We start from the raw sequence: 14,790 nt of genomic DNA, 5'->3' as shown, positions 1-14,790 counted from the left end.
GTACCGTAACGCTTCTTTATTATTGCTGTTTTACCGCCATCTTCAGTAGATCTTCTTCTATATTGTGGGTAACCATCATTGCCAGTAATTGTGTTGGGTACTAAAAGTCGAGGATATTGATTTGTGCACCTTCCTTTGGCCATGCATGGTGAATTTTCGTTCAGAGCACCGCAAGGTCCATGTATCATATTTTTTACAACAATATCATATAACCCCTTATCGACATTTTCATCAGGTATTTCAGCGGAAATCACATCATCAATTTCATTAGAAGTAATTTTATAATGTAGCCAGATTAGTATATGTGCGTGTGGCAATCCTCGTTTTTGCCATTCCACTGAGTACATCCAGCATCGCACTGACCCAAACACTTCAAGTTTTACTATGTAGTTTATCAGTGATTTCAACTTTTGCCGGAAGACACGGGCCGTAATGTCATGTCTGTGAACCGCCGATTGTCCTTGAAGTAAAAGCTGCTGTATCTCGTCCCAAGATTGATTACATGTAAATGTAATAAATAAATCTGGACGACCATAGAGACGAACATACGCAATAGCATCTTGAGCATATTCATGCATATGACGGGGACTGCCAGCATATGACGAAGGTAAAATCGTTAATCTTCCAACGTTTGTGGTATTACCGTCATTTACAACTGCATCTCGCAAATGAATGTATTGTTCAGAGCGGAGCTTGGTCTGATTCAGACGGATAAATAGCAAACGTTCTGATTCAATTTTTGCATACATATCAACGATGTATTGGTGAAACAATTGACGGCATTTTAAAATATAATTGTCTTCATCCTGCCGAATCATTAGTCTATAGGAATAATAATGCATTGCACTGCATTTCTTATTCATTTCTTTGTTAGTGGCTGGATTTATCAATTTAATATTAAAGTGATAGCCGTCGGCTCCATTCCAAAAAATGATTACCAACTGAGCGTTTCGCTTATGAAGAATAATATCTCGAGGTAAAAACTGATCACCAACCATAACGATTGCCACTTCGTCGATAGTTGGAGCATTGTATCTACGCACATGTTGGCCAGGAGAAGTTATGTCAGCGGAAATAACAATTTTATGCGTATCAGTAGGCATCAAATCGATGGCTGTTTTGAACAGACACACAAAATTATTATTTTCGTGGAAAAGATGTTGCAATTGGGAAACGACTGTCCTTTCAACGTCGGGAAAAATTTCGCAACGTGCATTCAATTCAGAATTTCTATCACTGATGAAGTACAATTGTAAAAATTTATGATTCTCGCCTGAGAATGGTAGAAGGGACCCTGCTCTATGATAAATTTGCCCTTTTACTTTGAAAGTAGGCATAAATTGATCTGGATTTTCGATTTGGGCACCAAACGACGTCATTTGGAAACATGAGCTACATTTTCTGATTTTTGATAAAAAAAACGCTTAGATTCTGACGTAGTTCCAGTAAGCAAAGTCTTCAATGGCTCTGGGGTTGCAACCAGTTGAGGAAGTTTAACTTTTCCTGAGGCGCAACACATTCCCATCGTTTCACCATTAAATTTGAAGGCCTTGCAGTAGGGACAAATTTTAGACATTGTCCCGATTTGAACACATCTACTATAATCATCGACTGGGCTGTACCTGAATGCCCTGCGATAATTTTCACGTTGCTTTTGTGATTCCTCGGCACGCTTTCTTTTGTCATTATCTCTTGAAGCCGCAAGCCTGTTTTCACGTTGCTATTGTGATTCCTCGGCACGCCTTCTTTTTTCACTTTCTCTTTTAGCAGCAAGTCTGGTTTCGCGTTGCTCTGGTAGTTCCTCGACACGCCTTCGTTGACGGAAATTGGACATTCCTAATATGGCATTATCTCTTGAAGCCGCAAGCCTGTTTTCACGTTGCTCTTGTGATTCCTCGGCACGCTTTCTGTTCTTACTTTTTCTATTGGCCGCAAGCCTGTTTTCTTGCTGTTCTTGTGATTCATCGGCATGCTTTCTTTTCTGACTTTCTCTATCAGCAGCAAGTTTTTTGGCGTAGACTCTTTGAGCAGCTTCCTCGGCTGTTGCCATTGTAGGTTCTTCAGTCATTTTACAATTAAACGTTTTTCCGTCCACGATCTTCTTACAATTAAAAATTTGTCTTTGAACGAATTTCTTAAATACCTTTAATGATGTCATCGTCATAACAAACATGAAGACAACTAACTTCATAACGAAATGACGACATGATGACATGACGTCACTTGACAGACATAACACACATACAACTTATTTTATATATATATATAGATAGATATTAAAAATTTCTCTTTCAAGATCTTCTTACAATTAAAAATTTGTCTTTGAACGATTTTCTTAAATACTTATAATGACGTCATATACTAAGCATCGTCATAACAAACATGACGGCAACTAACTTCATGACGACATACAGCTCAATCCTTATAATGACGTCATTCGACAGACAGAAAAACAACTTATTTTTATATATATAGATAGAAGATATATATATATATATATATATATATATATATATATATATATATATATATATATATATATATATATATATATATATATATATCTATATATATATATATATATTCACAGGTTGGACACAGGGACACAACTGCAATGGCGCAAAACTAATATGGCACGTAACGACTTACGCGCGTGCGGGGGCTTGAGGAGGGGGGCGAGAAGTGCCCCCACCAACTTAATGTTGGGTTGGCACGAAGCGCCACCCCAATCGCTAGTCTATATATATTAAAATAAGTTGTCTGTGTGTGTGTGTGTGTGTGTGTGTGTGCCGAGTGACGTCATGTTTGTGTGTCGACTGACGTCATGTTTATCGACTGACGTCATTATAAGGATTGAGCTGTATGCGTCATGAAATTGTTTGTCGACTGACGACATGTTTGTCAACTGATGAAATTACATACCGGGACACAAATGACGACTGGGACACAGGGAATATAAATGACGACCGGGAACCTCAAAGAGAAATTACAGACTGAGACACCCGGACACAAATCACGACCGGGACACAAGGAATATAAATGACGACCCGGACACAGGGACACAGCTACAACGGGGACGCCGGGGGCACAGGCGGGATATATAAATGACGACCGGGACACAGGGATTGTTCGAATAGAAATTACAGACCGGGGCACAAATGACGACCAGGACACCGGGACACAGGGAATATAAATGACGACCGGGACACTCAAAGAGAAATTACAAACTTGGACACCGGGAAACAAATGACTACCGGGACACAGAGAATATAAATAACGACCGGGACAGAGGGACACATCATTAGAATAATGAGGTATAGATCTGAATACGGATTGCTTTTCACATGGACAATTATATGTTGCATGTTTAATAGTCAGTAAACCTGACAATCTATTTATATGCACAGACAATGGGACAGCGAAGAATGTTGTATATTCGCATGTTTTACGTAGTTAAAAACACACACATATATATATATATATATATATATATATATATATATATATATATATATATATATATATATATATATATATATATGTATATATGTATATATATATATATATATATATATATATATATATATATATATATATATATATATATATATATATATATATATATATATATATATATATATATATATATATACTAGCTGTTGGGGTGAAGCTTTGCGCCACCTCAACACTTAGTTGGTGGGGCGCTTCGCGCCCCCCTAGCCCCCCCGCACGCGTAAGTCGTTACGCGCCATATTAGCTACGCGCCATTGTAGTTGTGCCCCTGTGTCCCACCTGTGAATATAGATAGATTTATATATGTGTTTCAAACTCCGTAAAAATTGCGAATATACAACATTCTTGGCTTTCCCATTGTCTGTGCATATACAAAGCCGTATGTACTAATAATGACGTCATATGCACACGCTCTTTTTACAAACAAACAAACATGCATACACACAACTCGTTTTTATATAGATAGATAGATAGATAGATACAATACAAATTAACTGCGTAAAACTTGCGAATATACAACATTTTTCGCTGTCCAATTGTTGCTTCATATAAATAGATTGTCAGGTTTACCGACCCTCGAACATGCAACGTACAATTGTCCATGGGAAAAACAATCAGTATTAAGATCTATACCACATTTTTCTAATGATTGACCTTGAACTTTGTTAATGGTGATTGCAAATGCTAATCGAATTGGGAATTGCAATCTTTTAAATTGAAAAGGCAGATCCGTTGGAATCATGGGAATGCGAGGAATAAGAACAGCCTCACCCTCAAAAGGCCCTGTCAAGATTGTGGCCTCTCTTAGGTTTTCCATTGTTTTTTTTTTACGGCAAGTCGCTTGCCATTGCAAAGCTTTGGTGGGTTGATATTTCTTAAAAGTATTATTGGTACGCCTATTTTTAGTTGTAGCACGTGTGGTGGAAACCCTGAAAGCTCCACGGAATTTAAAAATTCAGATGGATAATTAAACGCTTCATTTGGTTCCAAAACTGTGTCGACTGACTTGTAAAGGACTGCCTGGTCTCGAATCTTGGTCAAAACAATATTGTTGATTTCGTGGATGTCTATATTTTTGGGTGCAAGAATCGCTCCATCACTTAGCCATTTATTATTTTTATAATTTTTTAGAATATTCGGAAATACTTTTTCAGTCAATTCATTTTTGGACGTCACTATCTTACAGAAACCAGCAGGTACTTGTATACGTCCTGAAATTGAGTCTACTGGGAGCTTTCCGTTTCCAATTGCCAGCAATTGATCTGAAAATGATTGACCAGAGTCATCGTTTTGCAATCGGACACGCATATTTGTAGTTAATTTTAATGTTTTTACGTGTGCCCATAAATTAGAATTTTTCAGGCAACCATTCATTTCGTCTGCAGGAGTTGATCTAGGTATTATAGGTAATGTTTGCCTGAAATCTCCCGCAAGCAATATTAATGTGCTGCCAAAGGGTTTCGACTTCCCTCGCAAATCTTTCAAGCATTGATCCAGAGCCTCGAGCGATTTTTTGTGTGCCATTGTACACTCATCCCAAATAATAAGTTTGCATTGCTGCAATACTTTACCCGTCCCAGATGATTTGGGAGGGGGGGGCACAAAAAAAGAAAAACTAAAAAGAAAAAAATTAAAAAAAGGAAAAACTATATAAAGAAAAAACCTAAAAAGAAAAACTAATAAAAATACAAATTAAAAAAAGAAGAAACTAAAAAAAATTAAAAAGAAAAACTAAAATAACAGAAAAACTGAAAAAACATCAAAAATCTAAAAAAAGAAAAAAACAAAAAAGAAAAATATTACAAAAAGAAAAACTAAAAGACTACAAAATCAAAAACTAAAAAAAAGAAAAAAAAGAAAAAGAAAAAACTAAAAAACTAAAAAACTAAAAAAAAAGAATAAAAAATAAAAGACAAAAACTAAACAAAAAGAAAGAAAAAATAAAAAACTAAAAAAAACTAAAAACGAAACAAAATAAAAAATGAAAAAACTTTTGAATAATAATTATTCGAAAAAATTGAGGCTCTTTCAATTTTATTAAATTGTTTAAAATGTAAAAAACTGGGAAAAACTAAATAAAGAAAAAACCTAAAAAAAAAAACTAAAAAAATATAAAATTAAAATATAAATATAAAAATTAAAAACTAAATAAAGAAGAAAAAACTAAAAAAGAATACAAATTAAAAAAGAACAAACTAAAAAAATTAAAAATAAAAACTAAAATAACAGAAAAACTGAAAAAAAAATCAAAAATCTAAGAAAAGAATAAAACAAAAAAGAAAAATATTACAAAAGAAAAACTAAAAGACTACAAAATCAAAAACTAAAACAAAGAAAAAAAGAAAAAAAAGAAAAAGAAAAAAACTAAAAAATAAAAAAATAAAAAATACAAAACTAAAGAAAAACAAAGAAAAAAAAACAAAAAAAAACTTAAAACGAAACCAAAAAAAAAAAAAAAAAAAAATGAAAAAACTTTTGAATAATGAGTATTCAAAAAAATTGAGGCTCTTTCAATTTTATTAAATTGTCTAAAATGTAAAAAACTGGGAATTGCACAAATATTTTAATATATTTTGACAATAGATTAAAGTAATTCGAAAACCTTAAAGTAGATGTTTGTTATAAATTGTTGAGCTTTAGCATGCTTGGCACGTGAAGATTTTTCCAAGTGTCACTGTTAGAATGAACATTGACAAATTGAAAAATATTGAGAAATCGTGCTGAAGAAACAACGTGAAAACAGGCTTGCGGCTTAAAGCGATAATGCCAAAAGAAAGCGTGCCGAGAAATCACTAGAGCAACCTGAAAATTATTGCCTGGCATTTAGGTACAGCCCAGTCAATGATTATAGCTTGAGCAGATGTGTTCAAATCGGGACTATGTCCAAAATTTGTCCCTATTGCAAGGCCTTAAAATTTAATGGAGAAAGAATGGGAATGTGTTGCGCCTCAGGAAAAGTTAAACTTCCTCAACTGGCTGCACCACCAGAGCCATTGAAGACTTTATGACGTTACAGACTGGGACACCGAGAAACAAATGACGACCGGGACAAAAGGAATATAAATGACGACCCGGACATTCAAAGTGAAATAACATACCGGGACATCGGGACACAGATGACGACCGAGACCCAGGAAATATAAATGACGACCAGGACACTCAAAGACAAATTACAGACCGAGGTACCGGGACACAAATGACGACCGGGACACAGGGAATGACGACCGGGACACAGGGACACAACTACAACGGGGACGCCTGAAGGGCATAGGGGTATATATAAATGACGACGGGGACACAGGGAATATTCGATTAGCAATCACCATCAACAAAGCTCAAGGACAATCATTAAAAAAATGCGGTGTAGATCTGAATACGGATTGTTTTCCCATGGACAATTATATGTTGCATGTTCAAGAGTCAGTAAACCTGACAATCTTTTTACATGCACAGACAATGGGACAGCGAAGAATATTCGCAAGTTTTACATAGTTAAAAACATATATATATATATATATATATATATATATATATATATATATCAACCTATATTCACAGTTGGGACAGAGTGACACAACTACAATGTCACGTAACGACTTGCGTGCGCGGGGGGCTTGGGGGGGGGGGGGGGGCACCCACTAACTAGGTGTTGGTATGGCTCGAAGCGCCACACCAACAGCTAGTATTCTATAAAAAAAGGAAAGAAGCTAAAAATTAAGAAGAAGACGAAAACTAAAAAAAGGAAGAAAAAAAATAAAAAAATTAGAAAAAGGTTAAAAACCCAAAAAATTAAAGTGATAAAAGAAAAAAAATTGAAAAAACTAAAAAAAGAAAAAGAAAAAAGAAAGAAAAACAATAACAAAAAAAATAAAAAAAGGAAAAAAAGCTGAAAAAGAAAAAACTAAAAAAGAGAAAAAAACAAAAAAAAACAAAAAAGAAAAAAACTAAAAAAATACTAAAAAATGAGAAAAATTTCAAAAAGAAGAAAAAGAAATCTAAAAAAGAAGAAAAAAAGTAATTAAAAATGGTTAAAACTAAAAAATAAAAAAATGAAAAGACACTAAAAAAGAAAAAACTGGAAAATTAAAAAAAAAACTAAAAATAATTAAAAAAGAAAAAAACTAAAAAAGAAAAAATCTATATATATATATATATATATATATATATATATATATATATATATATATATATATATATATATATATATATATGTATACTAGCTATTGGAGTGGCGCTTCGCGCCACCCCAACACCTAGTTGGTGGGGCGCTTCGCGCCCCCCCAAGCCCCCCCGCGCGCGTAAGTCGTTACGTGCCATATTAGTTATGTGCCATTGTAGTTGTGTCCCTGTGTCCCACCTGTGAATAAAGATAGATTTATATATGTGTTTCAAACTACGCAAAAATTGCGAATAAACAACATTCTTGGCTTTCCCATTGTCTGTGCATATACAAAGCCGTATGTACTAATAATGACGTCATATGGAAACGCTCTTTTTACAAACAAACAAACATGCATCCACACAACTCGTTTTTATATAGATAGATAGATAGATAGATACAATACAAATTAACTGCGTAAAACTTGCGAATATACAACATTCTTCGCTGTCTAATTGTCGCTGCATATAAATACATTGTCAGGTTTACCGACCCTCGAACATGCAACGTACAATTGTCCATGGGAAAAACAATCAGTATTAAGATCTATACCACATTTTTCTAATGATTGACCTTGAGCTTTGTTAATGGTGATTGCAAATACTAATCGAATTGGGAATTGCAATCTTTTAAATTGAAAAAGCAGATCCGTTGCAATCATGGGAATGCGAGGAATAAGAACAGCCTCACCCTCATAAGGCCCTGTCAAGATTGTGGCCTCTATTAGGTTTTCCATTGTTTTTTTTTTACGGCAAGTCGCGTGCCATTGCAAAGCTTTGGTGGGTTGATATTTCTTAAAAGTATTATTGGTACGCCTATTTTTAGTTGTAGCACGTGTGGTAGAAACCCTGAAGGATCTATGGAATTTAAAAATTCAGATGGATAATTAACCGCTGCATTTGGTTCCAAAACTGTGTCGACTGACTTGTAAAGGACTGCCTGGTCTCGAATCTTGGTCAAAACAATATTGTTGATTTCGTGGACGTCTATATTTTTGGGTGCGAGAATCGCTCTTTCACTTAGCCATTTATTATTTTTATAATTTTCTAGAATATTCGGAAATACTTTTTCAATCAGTTCATTTTTGGACGTCACTAAATTACAGAAATCAGCAGGTAGTTGTATACGTCCTGAAATTGAGTCTACTGTTTGACCAGAGTCATCGTTCTGCAATCGGACACGCATATTTGTAGTTAATTTTAATATTTTTACCTGTGCCCATAAATTAGAATTTTTTAGGCAAGCATTCATTTCGTCTGCAGGAGTTAAACTACGTAAAAATTGCGAATATACAACATTCTTGGTTTTCCCATTGTCTCTGCATATACAAAGCCGTATGTACTAATAATGACATCATATGCAAACGCTCTTTTTACAAACAAACAAACATGTATACACACAACTCGTTTTTATATAGATAGATAGATAGATAGATACAATACAAATTAACTGCGTAAAACTTGCGAATATACAACATTCTTCGCTGTCCAATTGTCGCTGCATATAAATAGATTGTCAGGTTTACCGACCCTCGAACATGCAACGTACAATTGTCCATGGGAAAAACAATCAGTATTAAGATCTATACCACATTTTTCTAATGATTGACCTTGAGCTTTGTTAATGGTGATTGCAAATGCTAATCGAATTGGGAATTGCAATCTTTTAAATTGAAAAGGCAGATCCGTTGGAATCATGGGAATGTGAGGAATAAGAACAGCCTCACCCTTAAAAGGCCCTGTCAAGATTGTGGCCTCTATTAGGTTTTCCATTGTTTTTTTTTACGGCAAGTCGAGTGCCATTGCAAAGCTTTGGTGGGTTTATATTTCTTAAAAGTATTATTGGTACGCCTATTTTTAGTTGTAGCACGTGTGGTGGAAACCCTGAAAGATCTATGGAATTTAAAAATTCAGATGGATAATTAACCGCTTCATTTGGTTCCAAAACTGTGTCGACTGACTTGTAAAGGACTGCCTGGTCTCGAATCTTGGTCAAAACAATATTGTTGATTTCGTGGACGTCTATATTTTTGGGTGCGAGAATCGCTCTTTCATTTAGCCATTTATTATTTTTATAATTTTTTAGAATATTCGGAAATACTTTTTCAATCAATTCATTTTTGGACGTCACTAAATTACAGAAATCAGCAGGTAGTTGTATACGTCCTGAAATTGAGTCTACTGGGAGCTTTCCGTTTCCAATTGTAAGGCAATTGATCTGAAAATGTTTGACCAGAGTCATCGTTTTGCAATCGAACACCCATATTTGTAGTTAATTTTAATATTTTTACGTGTGCCCATAAATTAGAATTTTTCAGGCAAGCATTCATTCGTCTTCAATGGCTCTGGTGGTGCAGCCAATAGAGGAAGTTTAACTTTTCCTGAGGCGCAACACATTCCCATTGTTTCACCATTGAATTTCAAGGCCTTGAAATAGGGACAAATTTTAGACATTGTCCCGATTTGAACACATCTACTCAAGCTATAATCATCGACTGGGTTGTACCTGAATGCCAGGCGATAACTTTCAGGTTGCTCTGATTCCTCGATACGCTTTCTTTTCTTACTTTCTCTATCAGCAGCAAGCCTGATTTCTTGCTGTTCTTGTGATTCCTCGGCACGCTTTCTTTTCTTACTTTCTCTATCAGCAGCAAGCCTGATTTCTTGCTGTTCTTGTAATTCCTCGGCACGCCTTCTTTTTTCACTTTCTCTTTTAGCAGCAAGTCTGCTTCCGCGTTGCTCTGGTAGTTCCTCGGCACGCTTTCTGTTCTTTTTTTCTCTATCAGCCTCAAGCCTGTTTCCTTGCTGTTCTTTTGATTCCTCGGCACGCTTTCTGTTCTTTCTTTCTCTATCAGCCTCAAGCCTGTTTCCTTGCTGTTCTTTTGATTCCTCGGCACGCTTTCTGTTCTTTCTTTCTCTATCAGCCTCAAGCCTGTTTCCTTGCTGTTCTTTTGATTCCTCGGCACGCTTTCTGTTCTTTCTTTCTCTATCAGCCTCAAGCCTGTTTCCTTGCTGTTCTTTTGATTCCTCGGCACGCTTTCTTTTCTGACTTTCTCTATCAGCAGCAAGTTTTTTGGCATACTCTTTGAGCATCTTCATCGGCTTTTGCCATGGTAAGTTCATCAGTCATTGTAAACTTAAACATTAATAGATTTCTACGTGAATATATGTCTTAAATATCTTGAATGACGTCACCGTCAAAGCAAAAATGACGACAACTAATTTCTTGACGTCAGTCAACACAGAAACATGACGTCACCTGATCCACAGACAGACAGACAACTTATTTTTATATATATATATATATATATATATATATATATATATATATATATATATATATATATATATATATATATATATATATATATCTATATATATAAAAATAAGTTGTCTGTCTGTGGATGTGTGGATGGATGTGTGGATGGATGTGTCAGGTGATGTCACCTGAAAAAACTGGATTAGGTGACGTCAAAACTGAAAAAACTAAAAAAAGGCAAAAACTACAAAAAAAACTAAAAACTAATAAAAAAAATAAAAAAGCTAAAAAACTAAAAAAACTATAAAGGTAAAAACCAATGAAAAACTAAAAAAAAACTGAAAAAACTAAAAAAAGGCAAAAACTACAAAAAAAAACTAAAAACTAATAAAAAAAGTAAAAAAGCTAAAAAACTAAAAAAACTAAAAAAACTAAAAAAACTAAAAAAGGTAAAAAACTAAAAAAAAATGAAAAATAAAAAAAAACTAAAAAAAAGGAAAAAACTGAAAAATAAGCTAAAATAAAGGTAAAAACCAATAAAAAACTAAAAAAAAAAAGGAAAAAACTAATAAATGACGACACTCAAAGAGAAAGCGACCAGGACAAAAGGTATGTTCGATTAGCAATCAACAAAGCACCGGGACACAGGGAGTATAAATGACGACCAGGACATAAGTAAAAAAAAAAACTATCTATATATATAAAAATAAGTTGTCTGTGGATCTGTGGATCGTGGATCAGGTGACGTCACCTGAAAAAACTGGATCAGGTGACGTCAAAACTGAAAAAAACTAAAAAAAGGCAAAAACTACAAAAAAAACTAAAAACTAATAAAAAAAATAAAAAAGCTAAAAAACTAAAAAAACTAAAAAAAGGCAAAAACTACAAAAAAAACTAAAAACTAATAAAAAAGCTAAAAAACTAAAAAAACTAAAAAAAAGGCAAAAACTACAAAAAAACTAAAAACTAATAAAAAAAATAAAAAGCTAAAAAACTAAAAAAACTAAAAAAACTAAAAAAAGGTAAAAAACTAAAAAAACTAAAAAAGGTAAAAACTAAAAGAACTAAAAAAGAAAAAAATAAATGACGACACTCAAAGAGAAAGCGACCAGGACAAAAGGAATGTTCGATTAGCAATCAACAAAGCACCGGGACACAGGGAGTATAAATGACGACCAGGACACAAGTAAAAAAAAAAATTAACAAAACTAAAAAGAAGGTAAAAACTACAAAAAAACTAAAAAGAAAAAAAAACTAAAAACTAATAAAAAACTAAAAAATCTAAAAATCTAATAAACTAAAAAAGAAAAAAAAAGGAAAAAAATAAAGGAGAAAAACAAAACTAAAAAACGAATGTATATACAGACTGGTACACCGGGATACAAATGACGACCGGGACACAGGGAATATAAATGACGACCGGGACACAGGGACACAACTACAACGGGGGACACCGGGGGAAACAGGGGGATATAAATGACGACCGGGACAAAAAAACTAAAAAGAAAAAAAAACTAAAAACTAATAAAAAAACTAAAAAATCTAAAAATCTAAATAAGCTAAAAAAGAAAAAAAAAGGAAAAAAATAAAGGAGAAAAAATAAACTAAAAAACGAATGTATATACAGACCGGACACCGGGATACAAATGACGACCGGGACACAGGGAATATAAATGACGACCGGGACACAGGGACACAACTACAACGGGGACACCGGGGGAAACAGGGGGATGTAAATGACGACCGGGACACCGGGACAGGGAATGGTCGATTAGCAATCACCATCAACAAAGCTCAAGGGCAATCATTAGAATCATGAGGTATAGATCTGAATACAGATTGTTTTCCCATGGACCATTATATGTTGCATGTTCAAGAGTCGGTAAACCTGACAATCTATTTATATGCAAAGACAATGGGACAGCAAAGAATGTTGTATATTCGCAAGTTTTACGTAGTTAAAACCATATATATATATCTATCTATATTCACAGGTGGGACATAGGGACACAACTACAATGGCGCGTAACTATTATGGCGCGTAACGACTTACGCGCGCGGGGGGGCTTGGGGGGGGCGCGAAGCGCCCCCACCAACTAGGTGTTGGGGTGGCGCGAAGCGCCACCCCAACAGCTAGTATATATATATATATATATATATATATATATATATATATATATATATATATATATAAATATATATATATAAATAAGTTGTATGTTTGTTTTGGTTTTTGTACGCATATGACGTCATTATAAGTATATATGGCTTTGTATATGACGTCATTATAAGTATATAAGGGGGCAATTCAAAGAGAAATTTCAGTATAAATCCTACAATGGTAGAAGAAACAGCCGAGGAAGCTGCTCAAAGAGTTAATTCAAAGAGAAATTTTAGTATAAATCCTATAATGGCAGAAGAAACAGCCGAGGAAGCGGCTCAAAGAGTTAATGCCAAAAGTCTCGTGGCTCAAAGAGAAAATACCAAAAGAAAGCGTGCCGAGGAATCACAAAAACGACGTAAAAACGGGCTTGAGGCTCAAAGAGAAATTACCGAAAAAATCATGCCGAGGAGTCACAAGAACAACGTGAAAACAGGGTTGCGGCTCAAAGAGATAATGCCAAAAGAAAGCGTGCCGAGGAACGTTTGCATCATAATACTTCTGCTTCTACTCCTGCAGCTACTACTACTGCTGTTATTATTATTATTGCTACCACTACAACTACTGCTACTAAAGCTAAGACTACTACCATTGATACTGCTACTATTACTACTACTGCTATTACTATAACTAGTGGTACTACTACTACTACTAAGTAAATTATGGCGGAAATTTTGGGCAATATTAAAAATGTACTGAACTAAATCAAAACAAACTATGCTCACATAGGCTGTCAAGAGGACGCTTCAGAAATGCTTCAGAAACGGTCGGTGTTATTAAATTGGAACATAAATCGTGTGTCAAAGAAGATGTTGAAAAATACTGAAGGTGCTACGTTCATAGTGCTACTAATGCTACTGCAACTATTCTTCTACATATGTCAAGGGCATTAAAATAAAGCTTCCATGGAATATTTAGGCAGATGTTGAACTAAATCACAACGAACTTGGATCATGTAGATTGTCAAAAGGCTGACAAACCAACATCAAAATAACAGCTTACATTAGTGGTTATACTCTTTCGGTCAAGTTGTGGTGAATCTAGAAATAGACAGAATGTACTGTGTGCATAAATTTAATATCGCTTGTATGGCTACTATAACTAACGACGCTAATGGTATTAAGTTGAAATTCTTAGGGAATGTTTAAGGGGAGTTTTAATTAAACGAAAAACTATGTGCATGCAGGTATTAAAAGGGCATATAAGCAATAAAGGGCATATAAGGATATAGGCAGCACCGCTCTGTCATAACTAGTAGTTCATTCACATTTAAAAAGATCTAATTTGATTGGAAATTAGAAGTTTTAGTGCCCTCTTTAAGAGTAAAAATTGATTGGAGGTAGTCATTCCTCCTCTTTGGCTCATAATTTTCCAAACTCTTCCAATTAAAATGTTTAGACAACCATTTTTTCAGCATAGCTGAACGATCAAGTAAATATATCTCTAGTGTTATTGGGTAGATCAACGCCCCACAGTTATGTAATTTGCCCATATTAAAACTACATATTGCTTTGAAATTGAATTTAAATGGACTGTGTGTCTGCCAGTTGCCAATAAGACATCTCAGGAATATACCAAGAACAATTGAGGGTATTAAGTTTCCGCTTCCGGGGCTGCTTCTGTTGCTACTTCTGCTCTCAAAATTTGACTAAATCATAAGAGCGTAAATGTATCTAGGCTGTCAAAGAGCAAAAATTTA

General features: G+C 34.5%; 1 long non-coding RNA gene across 1 annotated transcript in view; it reads left to right on the top strand.

The window, feature by feature from the left end:
- The window catches only part of LOC136042793 (uncharacterized), a 161,038-nt gene extending 149,281 nt beyond the window's left edge, over positions 1 to 11,757 (top strand). Inside the window, exon 2 of the long non-coding RNA XR_010621434.1 lies at positions 11,700 to 11,757. This is a non-coding gene — a long non-coding RNA (uncharacterized LOC136042793). The remainder of the gene's footprint in view (positions 1 to 11,699) is intronic.
- Positions 11,758 to 14,790: the final 3,033 nt, after the last annotated feature.

This window comes from Artemia franciscana, chromosome 2 (assembly GCF_032884065.1).
Source record: "Artemia franciscana chromosome 2, ASM3288406v1, whole genome shotgun sequence".
In the NCBI taxonomy this organism is placed as follows: domain Eukaryota; kingdom Metazoa; phylum Arthropoda; class Branchiopoda; order Anostraca; family Artemiidae; genus Artemia; species Artemia franciscana.
This window is presented reverse-complemented; position numbering and strand designations above follow the sequence as displayed.